The sequence below is a fragment of the Cervus canadensis genome, chromosome 1 (assembly GCF_019320065.1).
Source record: "Cervus canadensis isolate Bull #8, Minnesota chromosome 1, ASM1932006v1, whole genome shotgun sequence".
Lineage (NCBI taxonomy): Eukaryota > Metazoa > Chordata > Mammalia > Artiodactyla > Cervidae > Cervus > Cervus canadensis.
Genome location: NC_057386.1, coordinates 127,109,093 through 127,124,351, shown reverse-complemented (window position 1 = coordinate 127,124,351; position 15,259 = coordinate 127,109,093). Strand labels below are relative to the sequence as shown.

The window sequence follows — 15,259 nt, the reverse complement described above, 5'->3', positions numbered from 1 at the left end:
GCTGGGTCTTAGTTACACCATGTGAGATCTTCGATCCTTATTGTGGCTCAGGGGATCTTTAGTTGTGGCATGTGGGATCGCGTTCCCTGACCAGGGATCAAACCCCAGGCCCCCTTGTATTGAGAGCGTGGAGTCTTAGCCACTGGACCACTAGGGAAGTTCCCTAGTCTGCATATTCTGAATGCAGTACACCAGCTTGGGCTTCTCAGCACACCTCCCATGCCATTTCTGCCCTCATTTCCCAATACTGACCCCTTCATTGATTCAGCATCAGCCACACTGGCTTCCTACCAGTTCCTGAAATTTGCCAGCCTCAGGCCTTTGCACTGGCTGTGCCGGCTTCCTCGTTCAGGTGAACTGACCCCTTCTGGGTGGCAAGGCCCCTGCTGCTCTACTTAAAATTGTACCTCTTAGGGACTTCCCTGGTGGTCCAGTGGCTAAGACTGTGAGCTGCCAGTGCAGAAGGTGGTTCCATCCCTGGTTGCGGAACTAAGATTCACATGTGGTGTGGTCAAAACAAAACAAAAAAAGATTCACCTCCTAGGCTCCCTGCCCGGCTTTGATTTTTGTCCTTAACACTTACCAACATCTGACTTAGTACATGGGGGAGGTTAATGAGATTAATAGGATGGGTCTTCATAGAGCATTTGAAACAGCACCTGCACCTGTAAAGACTAAATAAATATAAGCCAGCACTATGTTCTTTAGTTATGTGCAGTAGGAAGAAGGGGCTTCCCTGGTGGCTCAGATGGTAAAGAGTGTGCCTGCAATGCAGGAAACCTGGGTTCGATCCCTGGGTTGGTAAGATCCCCTGGAGAAGGGAAGGGCCACTCACTCCAGTATTCTTGCCTGGAGAATCTCATGGATAGAGGAGCCTGGCGGGCTATAGTCCATGCAGTTGCAAAGAGTTAGACACGACTGAGTCACACACACACACACACACACACACACACACACACAGACACGGTAGGAGGAAGAGGCGAAAAGTATATGCGGAAGCACCAGTCCTACCAATACTGTGCTTTAAAAGCAGAAACCTCAGAGCTCTTTGGAGTTGTATTTGACTTGTTGCTGTTGTTAACAGAATGGTAAGTCCTGTCACGATCCAAGTCGACAGTTATTAACTTGGATTCTGCCATTGTCTTTTCTATTTTAGAGGCAGCACATGCTCTGTTTAACGTCCTTGGACATCGTCACCAGCCCTTAGAGCTGTCGGGCTTAGAGTGCTGTGCCCAAAGGCCCAGCAGCCGCCATGCCCTGGGGACTGGTGTTCATAGCAAGTCATCTGCCCTTGTGCGTCCCCCACTGGCCTCCCCACCCTTCTTTGCCTCTGCAGGCAAAGTTCTCCTTGCAAGACCTCTGCACCTGCTGAGAGCCCAGCCCAGGATGTTTTCCCTTCCCTCTTCACAAGGGCATTACAACACATCTCTCAAGTTTCAGCGCCATCATCTTTTTCTTGGGAGGGTCTTCCCTTAGCCCCCAAGGCTGGGTCAGGTCCCTTATTATAGAGGCTCCCCTAGCACAAGCGCCTCTTGTTTAGAATGCTAATCACAGCCAACGGTCATGCACGGGGTGCATTGTTTCCTGACCTCCTCCCCCTACACGCCCTGTGAAGTCCACCAGGGCAGTGACTTATCAGCTTTTGTTGACAAGTGTTTCTTCAGCACTCCACCGTGCTGGTTCCACAGTGCTGGCTGGCAGGCACTCAGTAAATATTTGCGGAATGTATGAATAAGTGGCCCACATTCAGTGTCTAATAAACAATGGCCTCCTCAAGCAAACGGCAGAGTCTGGCAGAGAGGATGTGCAAGTGCCCTATTTTGACTTGGGCCTCCACTCCTTGCCCTCCTTGTCGTCGCGCCTTTCCAGCTCCTCCCACTGCCCAGCCCCTTCCACTCACATGGCCCCGCCCACTGCCCAGCCCCTCCCACTATAGGGGCGGAGAGTGAAAGCGAAAGTCACTCAATCGTGTCAACTCTTGGAGACTATACAGTCAATGGAATTCTCCAGGCCAGGATACTGGAGTGAGTAGCCTTTCCTTCCTCCAGGGGATCTTCCCAACCCAGGGATCGAACTCACGTCTCCTGCCTTGCAAGCGGATTCTTTACCTGCTGTGCCGCAAGAAAAGCTCAAAAATACTGGAGCCGGTAGCCTATTCCTTCTCCAGGGGATTGTCCCAACCCAGGAATCAAACCGCAGTCTCCTGCATTGCAGGCGGATTCTTTACCAACTGAGCTATCAGAGAAGCCCATTTTTGCTTTTCTACTGCTTGATTTTGGCTTTAACCTAGTGCCAGGTCCTAGTTTATCCTTGCTTGATTTTGCGTGCGATTTTGCTTCTCTTTCATCCCCATGAGGAGAAGATGCTGGTCCCAGAGGGAGGAGAAGAGAGCTGAGCCTCTGAGCCGCTCCATTAGGCGAACTGCAGAGGCAAGAGCCTGTCCCGGTGACACCTCCAGAGCCTGCCAGGGGAGCTAGCCTAGAGTAGCTGGTCCTGGCCACCCTTGTGGTTGTTGTTCAGTCGCTAAGTCGTGTCCGACTCTTTGTGACCTCATGGACTCCAGCATGTCAGGCTCCTCTGTCCTCCAGTATCTCCCAGAGTTTGCTCAATTTCATGTCCACTGAGTGGGTGATACTATCTATCTCCTCCTCTATCACCCCCCTTCTTCTTTTGCCTTCCGTCTTTCCCAGCATCAGGGTCATTTCCAATGAGTTTCCAATGAGTTGGCCCTTCGCAACAAGTGGCCCAAGTATTGGAGCTTCAGCTTTAGCAGCAGTCCTTCCAATGAATATTCAGGGTTGATTTTCTATAGGATTGACTGGTTTGATCTCCTTGCAGTCCAAGGGACTCTCAGGAGTCTTCTGCAGCACAATTTGAAAGCATCAGTTGTTTGGCGCTCAGCGTTCTTTATGATCTAATGCTCATATCTGTACATGACTACTGGAAAAATCATAGCTTTGACTATATGGACTTTTGTCAGCAAAGTAATGTCTCTGCTTTTTAATATGCTGTCTAACTTTGTCATAGCTCTCCTTCCAAGGAGCAAGTGCCTTTTCATTTCATGGCTGCAGTCACTGTCCACGGTGATTTTGGAGTTCAAGAAAATAAAATCTGTCACTGCTTCCAATTTTCCCCCCTTCTGTTTGCCATGAAATTATAGGATTGGATGCTGTGATTTTAGTTTTTTTAATGTTGAGTTCTAAAACAGCATTTTCACTCTTCTTTCACCCTCATCAAGAGGCACTTTAGTTCCTTTTCACTTTCTGCCATTGAAGTGGCATCATCTGCATATCTGAGATTGTTGATATTTCTCCTGAAAATCTTGATTCCAGCATGTGATTCCAGCCTGGCACTTCACATGATGTACTCTGCATACACGTTAAATAAGCAGGGTGACACATAGGCCTACTTGAAATCCTTTCCCAGTTTTGAACCAGTCAGTTGTTCCATGTCCAGTTCTAACTTGATTCTTGACCTGCACATAGGTTTCTCAAGAGACAGGTAAGATGGTCTGGTATTCCCATCTCTTTAAGAATTTTCCATAGTTTGTTGTGATCTACACAGTCAAGGGGTTTAGCATAGTCAATGAAGCAGAAGTAGATGTTTTTCTGGAACTGCCTTGCTTTCTCCATGATCCAGTGAATGTTGACAATTTGATCTCTGTTTCCTCTGCCTCTTCAAAACCCAGCTTGTACATCTGGAAGTTCTTGGTTCACGTACTGCTGAAGCCTGCCCTAGCTTTAGTACCCAGGTAAGTTGATGTTTATTGTGTTCTGCACTGAGCTTCTGTGGTTGTTTGTTCTGCAGCTTATAGTAGGTGTTCACTAAAGATTTACTGAACATTCAACCACAGGCAATAAAACACATCCTGATAAATCACCCAATACAAACATAGTAGGTGCTTAACACGTGGACATGAGTTTGAGTAAACTCCAGGAGTTGGTGATGGACAAGGAGGCCTGGCGTGCTGCGATTCATGGGGTCGCAAAGAGTCGGACACGACTGAGCGACTGAACTGAACTGAACATGTGGTCTTCCCTTCTCCCTATGCCGCCTTCTCTCAATACTAGTAGGTTATGGAGGACTATATTTGGAACATCTTTGCCACCTTTACAGTGTTCACACTTGACTATGATGGAAGGAGACCCAGATTCCACCAGCCACCTTAGGGCTGCCCTTGGTCAAATAGAGCCTGCCGATCTTTCTCAAATTCTTGTCCGGCAAGGTCTGTTTCCTCCATGGCTAAGAAGCTCGGGTCTGGCCATAAATCACTTCACAGCTCTAACCAGGAGTGGCTGCCCCCTCTCTGTTAAAAAAAAACAAACAAAAACTGGCATGCTTTCTCTTTATCCAACTTATCTCCTGCTGTTTACTGTGTGTGTGTTAGTCACTCAGTTGTGTCCGACTTGTTGTGACCCGATGGACTGTAGCCTGCCAGGCACCTGTGTCCATGGAATTCTCCAGGCAAGAATACTGGAGTGGGTGGCCATTCCCTTCTCCAGGGAATCTTCCTGACCCAGGGATGGAACCCTGGTCTCCCACATTGGAGGTAGATTCTTTACCATCTGAGCTACCAGGGAAGCCCTGTGCTATTTACTATAAATAATTAAATAAGATCTGCTTCCTTCTTCCCCTCCCTCTCCTTTCACATGCAAAAGTCTTAATTATTTTAGTGCACTGTCCTGTCACCAGTCCTTGCAAAAGACACTCGGTTAGTGCTGTCTGGGGACACAATAGTTTGTGTTTGTACACAGTGACTGTTTTGGCACAGAAAGTGGAGATTTCAACCTGGACTTGTGTGTGTCTTTGAGAACCGCCCCCTGCTTGCTCTCTGGTGGCTCAGTGGTAAAGGACCCAGCTGCCAGTGAGAGGAAAGAGATGTGGGTTCAATCCCTGGGTCGGGAAGATCCCATGGAGGAGGAAATGGCAACCCACTCCAGTATTCTCGCCTAGTAGTAGTAAGTAGTTAGTCGCTCAGTCGTGTCTGACTCTTTGTGACCCTATGGACTGTAAGTCGCCAGACTCTTCTGTGCATGGAATTCTCCAGGCAAGAATACTGGAGTGGATTGCCATTCCCTTCCCCAGGGGATCTTCCCGACCCAGGGATCGAACCCGGGACTCCTGCATTGCAGGCAGATTCTTTTTTTGTTTTGTTTTAGTTCTACCACTTTATTGCCACCAACCCATCTCCCTCCCCCCTTGTGCACACATGCTCAGTCATGTAATCCCATGGACTTCAGCCCGCCAGGCTCCTCTGTCCCTGGACTTTTCCAGGCAAGAATACTGGAGTGGGTTGCCGTTTCCTTCTCCATGCAGGCAGATTCTTTACCATCTGAGCTACAAATCCCATGTACAAAGTCTGGTGGGCTACAGTCCATGGGGTCACAATGAGTCAGACACGACTTAGCAACTAAACAACAGGGACAACTTCTTTCTCTCTGCCACCCAGAAATGAGACTTCCCACTGCAGGTCCTGGGTCTTTTGCTTCCCTCAGCCTTCCCCCACTTCTTGTGCTCTGTGGCCCCAGCTTCAGCTGGTAACCCCTGGGTGAGGTCAAGGGGCCGTGCTCCTGAGGTCAGAGTCTGGGGCAAATGTGCCGACTGTGGATTTAATAAGACAAGGTTCGCTTCTGTTAAGCGGGGCCCCAGGGCAGGTCCCGGGGAGCAGGGGCCTGTCCTTCCTGGCCGTTTCTGGCCATTAGCTCTCAAACCAGATTTTCCACAGGCTTGTGAAGGACTTCTGGCCCTCTGGGGACAGGCTGATGTTGCACCAGCTTTATACCTAAATGGCCACGCAGAACCTGTCACAAGTAAAGAAGGGCATGGAGAGGCAGGATGCCAAGGGCTGTGGGTCTGAGCCTTGTGTAGTCTCCTGCTCCTGCAGAATCTTGGCCAAGTCAAAGCTCTTCTCTGCTCCTCTGTTTCCCTTTCTCTGAAACAAGAGATTTCAACTCCTCCTCCTCAAAGTTTCCGACGCCGATGGGTTCATGCAAGGCCTTCCTGGATCACCTTATAATTGCAACCCAAGAGAGGGATTCTTACAGGAGTGATTTATAGAGGGAAAAGGTGGCAAAGGGAGGCAGGATGGAGCACATGAGAAACACAGGGAAAATAAGCATGTGGTCTCAGCCTGCTTCCACGCAGGGCTCTGGGCTCTGGAGCGTAAATTGCACCAAGGTCATTCCTGTCTTCAGCCAGGCAGGTCAGGGTTTGTGCATGTGTGTGTTTTATTGTACAGTGTGGGTTTTTTTTTTTTTTTTTGGGCTTTATTTTTTCATTGTAGTAAAATATACCATGCTATGAGATTCCCAGGTGGCTCAGTGATAAAGAATCTGCCTGGATTTGATCCAGGTGAGGTGGGTTCAATCCCTAAGTCAGGAAGATCCCCTGGAGAAGGAAATGGCAACCCATTACAGTATTCTTGCCTGAGAAATCCCATAGGCAGAAGAGCCTGGCTATAGTCCGTGGGGTCACAAAGATTCAGACACCACTGAGCACTGAGAGCTTATATGCTATCAACTGAATGTTTGCTTCCCCCACAAAATTCATACGCTGGAATCATAGGCTATTTGTCCTTTTGCCTCAGTATCATATTTTTGAGGTCCATCCATGCCATAGGATGTATCTGTACTTTATTCCTTTCCCCCCACCTCATATACACATGCTCTCTCTCTCTCTATGTATATATATATATATTTTAAATAGACTTTATTTTTTAGGTTCACAACAGCTTCATTACTTTTTATGGCCAAACAATATTCTGTTCATCCACTGGAGGACCCTTGGGTTGTTTTCACCTTTTGGCTATTGTGACCACTGCTGCTGTGAACGTGGGTATGTAAGCATTTGTTCACATCTCTGCTTGTGGAGATGGAGGGGGAGAGACCAACTTTTGTACCCCGCCCCGGCCCCGATTATGTCACTCATTGGCTATATTGTTATGCTAAAAGAGAAATTCATGTTCAAAGTGAAGAATTTTTAAACACTTTCAGTTCAGTTCAGTTGCTCAGTCATGTCTGACTCTTTGCACGCCAGGCTTCCCTGTCCATCACCAACTCCTGGAACTTACTCAAACTCATATCCATTGAGTCAGTGATGCCATCCAACCATCTCATCCTCTGTCATCTCCTTCTCCTCCTGCCTTCAATCTTTCCCAGAATTAGGGTCTTTTCTAATGAGTCAGTTCTTCGCATCAGGTGGCCAAAGTATTGGAGTTTCAGCTTCAGCATCAGTCCTTCCAATGAATATTCAGGGCTGATTTCCTTTAGGATGGATTGGTTGGATCTCCTTGCTATCCAAAGGACTTTCAAAAATCTTCTCCAACACCACAGTACAAAAGCATCAATTCTTCAGCACTCAGCTTTCTTTATGGTCCAACTCTCACATCCATACATGACTACCAGAAAAACCACAGCTTTGACTAGAAGAATAATACACAGGAAGGTGTACAGATCTGAAGTGTGTAGTTGGATGGATTTTACATCTTTACACCAATGTCATTAGCATCCTCATCAAGATGTGGAAGATTTCAATCACCTAGAGTTTGCTCAACAGAGCCACCCCTCCCCTCCAGAGGTCGCCCTTACTGGGACCTGCATCACCATAGGTAACTTGCACCGGTTCCCAAATGTCACTGAAGTGAAATGACAGAGTATGTATGAGCTCTTAAAGCCACAATGTCCTGCTTCTGCTTTCCATTGGCAATGACAGTCACTCATGTTGACATGTAAACTGACTCTTTGATCTTTTACAATTTCTGTGCAGTTTTCACTTGTGTGAATAGATCAAAATTTATTTTTCATTTTAATGCTGATGGACATTGAGTTGTTTTCAGCATGGGGCTATTTCAGAGAAGGCCTCTATGGATGTTTTTGTTTATGTCTTTGAATGGTCATTTGTTCTCATTTTTCTTGGGTGCATGTCTGGAATGAGGATTGCTGAATCATATACTGGGCGTGGGCTTGCTCTAGTAGCTACTGACAGTTTGGCAAAGCAGCTGTCCCAATTTTCACTGCCATCTGTCATATCTGGGAGTTCCAGTCACTCCACTTGTCTGTACTTGGCATGCCATCCAAAGGTACATGTTTTTGATATGATTGGCCCTCAGACATTGTTCGATGTGTATCTGTCAGGGTCCAATCAGGAAAGCAGAAACCATTCTAGGTGTTTTAACAAAAGGATTTAAATGCAAGGATTTGGTCACGCAGGTGATGGAAAAGCTGAGAAGCCCAGCAGTCAGTAACAATAGGAAGCCACTGCCATTGCTAAACTAGAGAGATGGAGGAGATGGTGGTACCCGAATTAGGAGCTTGGGTCATCCAGTGGAACTAGAGTCTTGGCAGGGCCATCTGGCAAGAGCTAGAGACACAATAGAGATGTAGCTGCTGCTGGAGAAAACCACCAAAGGAAGGAATTCCCTGGCAGTCCAGTGGTTAGGACACCATGCTTCCATTGCAAGGGCAGGGATTCAACCCCTGGTTGGGGAACTAAGATCCCACAAGCTGCAAAGCTAAAAAACACCAAATAAGAAAGATGGGTAGAAATATTCTGGACGCTTCCTTCCTTCGGTCCTCCAGTTCCAAACAATGCATCCCATTGGCTGACCCTGGGAAGAAGCCAGCAGATTGAAAGCTCAGCAAATAAAGGTTTTAGGTGTCTAGGGTAGAGCAAGCAGGCAATGACCCACACACAATAGAGGAATCACTTACTGTGCTATACTTCCCATGACATGGTCTACTACTTATCTTATGGGTGATTTAAGGATAACTTTGATTATATTAATTTTTTATTAATATTCAGTGGTTCACTTTATTTTTCAAAACTTTATTTATTTACTCTTTTTGGATGCACTGGGTCTTTGTTGCTATACTCAGGCTTTCTCTAGTTCCTGCAAGCAAGGGGTTACTCTCCAGATGAGGTGAGTGGGCTTCTCACTGCGGTGGCTTCTCATTGTGGAGCACCAGCTCTAGGGTGCAGAGACTTCTGTAATTGTGGTGCACAGGCTTAGTTGCCCTGTAGCACGTGGGATCCTCCTGGACTCAGGATCAAACCCATGTCCCATGCATTGGAAGGTGGATTCTTAACCATGGACCACCAGGGAAGTCTCTTATTGATTCACTTTAGAATGTAATCTACAGGTAAAGATTCTTTATAAGATTTAAGTTTGATTTGTTATGGGTGCCCCCTCTCTCAGACCAAATGTTGGCTGATCTCATGTCATATCCCTTCCCAAGATGCCTTAGAAAACAGTGCATGTTCAGTCACTCAGACGTGTCTGACTCTCTGCAACCCTATGGACTATAGCCCACCAGGCTCCTCTGTCCACAGAATTCTCCAGGCAAGAATACTGGAGTGGGTTGCCATTTCCTCCTCCAGGGGAACTTCCTGATCCAGGGATCGAACAAGCTTCTCTTGCATCTCCTGCATTGGCAGGCCATTTCTTCTGTAGGAAGACTAAAGAGCATTGGCAAGTGTGTGGGCTGAAAACTGGTCCGCCTGGATTTAATTCCCGCCTCCCCTTGGACAGCTCTGTGACCTTGATCTTTTCTCAACCTCTCTGAGCTTCAATTGTAAATGAGGATAATAATAATACCACCTCTTGGGCTGTTGTGAGGATTAAATAAATTAGTCTGAGGAAAGCAGCTTAGAACAGGCTTGGAACAGTAAACATTCGATAAATGCTTATTTTTTTCCCTCAAGCACCTGGGGTTGGAGGGGTGCCCTCCACACTGGTCACAACTGTAGCGTGAATAAGCCTGGGCTAGCGACTTTAAGATGAAGGTAACAGGGATTAACTGAAGTAACCCTCACGAAATGGACAAGTGGCTTAAACATCTCCCTGCAGAGAAGCGGCAGATGGAGGATAATTCTAGTAACACAGGTAAGTGGTAAGAAAACGGCCGGGTAACACAAGATGCATAAATTACAAGTTAAGAAATATTTGTTATCACGGAGGTTGGTGCTCAAATTTTATTTTTATTGTCACAGGGTACGATCAGAAGTGTCTGGAATGTTCTGGTTTGGCTGACCTTCAGAGGAGACTGGGATCACAGAAGTTAGCTCTCTGGTTACTAGTCTCTGGGACTGGTTAGACTGTGTTCCCAATTGATAGCGTACTGTTGGTGGTGCACAGGATATTTTCAGCTGGTATACAGTTCAGCTGTTTCTTTTCATTTGAATAACTTACACAATTACTGTAACATGGACTAGAGAAAAATAAAATAGCACATATGTCTTTGGGCAATATTTGTGGAATAAAATTTCCCCAAAGACCTATATCCTCCCAATGGGCCCAGTAGTCTTACATAAATTGTCATAAAATGATGGCTTCAACTATGTACGAGCAAATGACTTTAACTAATTGGAGTAAGAAAGTGGTTTTTACCACAGCCTGTGGTTTATGGAGACGTTATGTGTAGGAGAAGTATTAAGAGTATAGGAGTGTTATCTGCCAACTCCGGGTTTGGAGGCTAGTGGCGGTCGCAGGGTGGGGGCAGTGTAGGAGGAGAGGATGCTCTGTGTACTTGTGGGAGGAGGAGGGTTTTAGCTGGATCTGCAACCTTTTAATTCTGTAAAGAGAGAGAGATCTGATGCAAATTTGGCAAAATGTTAATGTCTGCTTAATTTGAGTGGTTGGGGATATACAATCTGTTACTGTTAATAACATTACCCTATGTTGGAAATAATTTGCAATTTACAAGATATTGACAAAGTGAATTTGGAATAGGGATGATGTAATAGCTGCTGAAGTCTAGTTTGCTATTTGAGCTATTTTCCCCCAAGGTGGGAAACATTTGATGTGTTAGAAAAATTTAAATCACATTGCCTGTACATATGAGTTCATATATAAACATGGTGGGGTCCTTCTGTCATTCCAAGTGCCACCTCTGCGATCAGTGCTAAAGGCCTCAGGAATACCCTCAAGAAAAAATCATTTCCTTTCAACCAAAACAAGGCTACTTGGAGGCTATCTCCAAAACCTTGGAACCCAGTGACTGCTTGGACACTTTATTGTCATTATGAGTTAGAAAAACATTTGACAGAGAACTCCTAGACAAAATAGAAGTTTACTTCTCAGAAGAAAACAAAACTGGGAGGGAGTTGTGGCTTACATCTCATGGACTACAAGGGCTGCTGCAGCTCCAGTCATCACATCTGAATTCCAGACAGAAGAAAGGAAAAATCCAGAAGATAACCATTTATCCTTTAAGGATCCTCCCCAGCCATCAAAGATATCACTTCCAGTTACATCTTGGTAGCCAGTACTGAAATGGAACAAAGGGCTTGTGTACCTGCAGTGTAGGAAGCCAGACTCTGACAGTGGCAGTTTGCAGCAATGTAAAGATTATCAAAGAGCACCAAGCAAGGGAGTGGGAGACAAGCCTTAGATCAACTCCACCTTGGTCTTTGAATTAGGTGTTTTTTTTTTTTTTTTTAAGGGGAAGAACAAAAGAGGCTGAGATTAATCATCATCGTGTGACATTTCTTAATCACAGTTTCAGGAGTCAGAATGTCTCTACTTTATGATTTTCTGACCAAGTGATCCATGGCTTGGGGGTTTGTGAGCTCATCATGCCCTGGAGAAAAAAACCCAAGTTTGTACATTAATGATGAGATCTATAAGATAAGAGCAGTTTTTAGTACATTACTGGTATTAACAACTGCAATTTTAGCATCTGACTTTGGGTGATTAGTGTTCAATTAGAGCACAAGACTGAGGTCAGAGGGCACAAGAAAGGGAATAAAGTTTGGGATAGAGATATTAATCATAAACTCAGTAAGGGAACTCAGTTTTAAGAGGACTCTGTTTCAGGACTGAGTTCCAGCATACCTAGCTGCAAGGGAGTCTGGAGAATGTTGTCTTTATTCCTGCCAGCTGTGCACCCAGCTAAAATTCAGAGTTTCTATTACTAAGGAAGAAGGGGCCACTGGATTTGGGAGGACAACTAGAACACTCTTCTGCTACAGTGCTGCCAGGGTGGGGAGCCCTCCTTTAAGGAAGGGTCCTGACTCATTGCCCTCCAATGACGTCATTTTCTCCTGGAGTTCAGGGGAGGATTTGGGGGCCATTGCTATGAAGCTTCATCAGAGCAACTCCACACAGCTCTTGGCGAAGATTAGGGCAGTATTTGGAAGGATTCATAGTGTGAAATCCCTATGGTTTTTCCAGTAGTCCTGTACGGATGTGAGGGTTGGACCATAAAGAAGGCTGAGAGCCAAAGAATTGATGTTTTTCAATTGTGGTGCTGGAGAAGATGATTTAGAGTCCCCTGGACTCAAGGAGATCAAGCCAGTCAATCCTAAAGTAAATTAGTCCTGAATATTCATTGGAAGGACTGATACTGAAACTGAAGCTCCAATACTTTGGCCACCTGGTGGGAAGAGCCGACTCACTGGAAAAGACCCTGATGCTGGGAAACATTGAGGGCAGGAGGGGAAGGGGGCGACCAAGGACGAGATGGTTGGATGACATCACAGGCTCAATGGACACGAGTTTGAGCAAATTCCAGGTGGTAATGGAGGACAGGAGAGCCTGGACTGCCACAGACCATGGGGTTGCAAAAAGTCAGACATGACTTAGCAACTGAACAATAACAAAATAGTATAAAAAGTATGTGGTACTTGGAGGAAACCCTAGAGTAGGGACAAAAGGTCACAGGCTTGGAGCCCATCTGCCAGATTCCAACTGCACATCCTTGGAGGCATTGCCTCATTGTAAAGTGGGAATAAAAGTTGTACCAGCCCCAGAAGGTTGTCAATCTGTTTTATAGGATTTAACACAGAACATTAGTGACCAAAAGTTAACAGCCTTCCTTCCTTCCTTCCAACAAAATGTACATACCTGTGCATTTACATGTATGTAAAAGGAACTAACCTGATCGTGCAGCTTGATGAATTTCCTATGTGTTTCTTATACACCCAAATAACCGCCACCCAGCTCAAGATAGAGACCATTTCCAGCCCCCAGAAGGCTCCTTCATGTTCTTGCTGTATCAGTGGCACCCACCCTGCTGAGTGAAACATTATTCTGACTTTCTCCCCATATATGAGTTTCATTGCAGAATTTAATACTAAAGGCATCATCCATGGACTTCCCTGGTGGTCCAGTGGTTAAGAATCCACCTGCCAATGCATAGGACAGGGGTTTGATCCCTGGACTGGGAAGATCCCACGTGCCGCGGAAGCAACTAAGCCCGAGTGCCACAGTTACTGAGCCTGTGAGCCCCAGAGCCCACGCTCCCTAAGAAGAGAAGCTGCCACAGTGAGAAGCCCAGGCACCACAACTAGAAAATAGCCTCCAGTTGCTGAAACTAGAAAAAGCCTACATGCAGCAATGAAGACCCAGTGCAGTCAAATATAAATAAATCATAAATATATAAAAATGTTTTAAAATGGCCTCATTCAGAAGATGCTTTTTTGTGTTTAGCCTCTTCCACTCAACATAATGTCTGTGAGATCATCCACCTTATGTGTATCCATGGCCCCATTTCACAGAGGAAGAAACAAAGGCTCGGATAGGCTAAGGGAGGTGGGGTCAGAGGGAAGACCCTGGTCTTTGAGGAGGTCCCATTCTCTGTGTGAGCACTGTCCCTGAGGGTCCATGCTGATGGCCAGCCCAAGAGTTCCTTCCATGCACAGTCACTTGGGGATTATCCCATCAGCAAAGGCTCTGACTTGCTAAATCTCATCCGACCCAGTCAGTAGCATCTCATCCATCAATCTGGCCATACTTCTTCCAGCTGGGCTGGTAATGTGATCATGTGATCATGCAGTGGAGGCTCGGGTCCCCTGGCTCATTCATCATCGCTTCACACACACTTTCTGTGGACTTGGGTCAAATCCTGTGTCTTAGCACCATGTGCACCCTGTTGCACACACAGGTGACCCTGTAGAGGTTCCTGACCGCATCTGTACACACAGATGCCTGTCTACTTGCACACACGCCTCCCTCTCTGGCAGAAATTCTTTAAGATGGAGCCTGACTCAGGGGCTCCCCTGGTGGCCCAGTGGCTAAGACTCCGGCACTTCCAGTGTGGCCCTGGGTTCAACCCCTGGTCAGGGAACTAGATCCCACATGCTGCAACTAAGAGTTCATATGCTGCAACTAAACATCCTGCATACTGCAACCAAGATCAAAGATCCTGCATGCTTCAACTAAGATTCCATGCAGCCCCCCCAAAAAACACACACAAAAACCCCCTGACTCTACTACTTACAGACTGTGCAACTTTGCGCTGGTTACTTACCTTCTCTGTGCCTCAGTTTCCCATCTGTAAATAGGGATGATGACAGAACCCACTGCTTGGAATGTAGTCATTTCTGGGGTGCCACATCAAAGTGCCATAGACTTAGTGGCTTAAAACACCTGAAATCTAATCACTTACAGTTGTAGAGGCTAGAAATCTGAAATCAAGGTGTCGGCAAGGTTGGTTTCTTCTGGCATCAGCGGGGGAGAATCTGTTCCACGCCCCTTCCCACCTTCTGGTGGTGGCCGGCCATCCTTGACATTCTGTGGCTTGTTCAGGCATCTTTTGAGTCTCTGCCTCTGTCAACACATGACTGTCTTCCCTCTGTGTTTCTGTCATCAATGTTCTCTCTTCTTATGAGGACACTTGTCATTGGCTAAGGGCCCACCCCAGTTGGTATGATGTCATCTGAACTTGATGACATCTGCAAACTCCCTCTTTCCAAATGAGGTCACATTCACAGGTTCCAGGTGGATGTGAATTTAGAGGAGATGCTATTCACCCCAGGACATGTTTTACTGTGAGTTAATCTCACAACATGCTGAGAACAGCCCTGGGCACCTGTGTAGGTCATGTTCCATAGTAGCATTTGTTACCATCACTGGTACACTAAAGAAATATAAATCCCACGCTGCTTAAGTGGCTGTTGGGGCAGGAGTTCCCTGGCGATCCAGTTGGTGCTTACACTGCCGGGGCCCCGGGTTCAATCCTTGACTGGAGATCAAGCTTTGAGTCACGACCGAAAAAAAACAGTCTTTGGAGAGAGAGTTCTGTTCCGTGCAGGCAAATAGAACCCTGGCAGGGATGGGAATCTCATGGTTCCTGAGTTTGCCTAGGTCCTGCCCCTTCCCAAGGAACCCTCCTCTGTGTTCGGGCTTCTCCCCCGCCCCTCAGTGTTCAGCTGCATCATTCAGCTGGGGAGGATGCAGGCAAGCAATGAAACAGAGGAAGCTTGCTCCACTTCTGGCTTTCCAACAAGGAGGGCTTAATGAGGCAATTAGACAAAACTATTC

General features: G+C 46.4%; 1 long non-coding RNA gene across 1 annotated transcript; it reads left to right on the top strand.

The window, feature by feature from the left end:
• Positions 1 to 3,684: 3,684 nt before the first annotated feature.
• On the top strand, positions 3,685 to 13,360 carry LOC122422066. Its single transcript, XR_006263725.1, has 4 exons — positions 3,685 to 3,751; positions 6,720 to 6,834; positions 9,700 to 9,880; positions 13,062 to 13,360. It is a non-coding gene; the product is annotated as an uncharacterized LOC122422066 (long non-coding RNA).
• Positions 13,361 to 15,259: the final 1,899 nt, after the last annotated feature.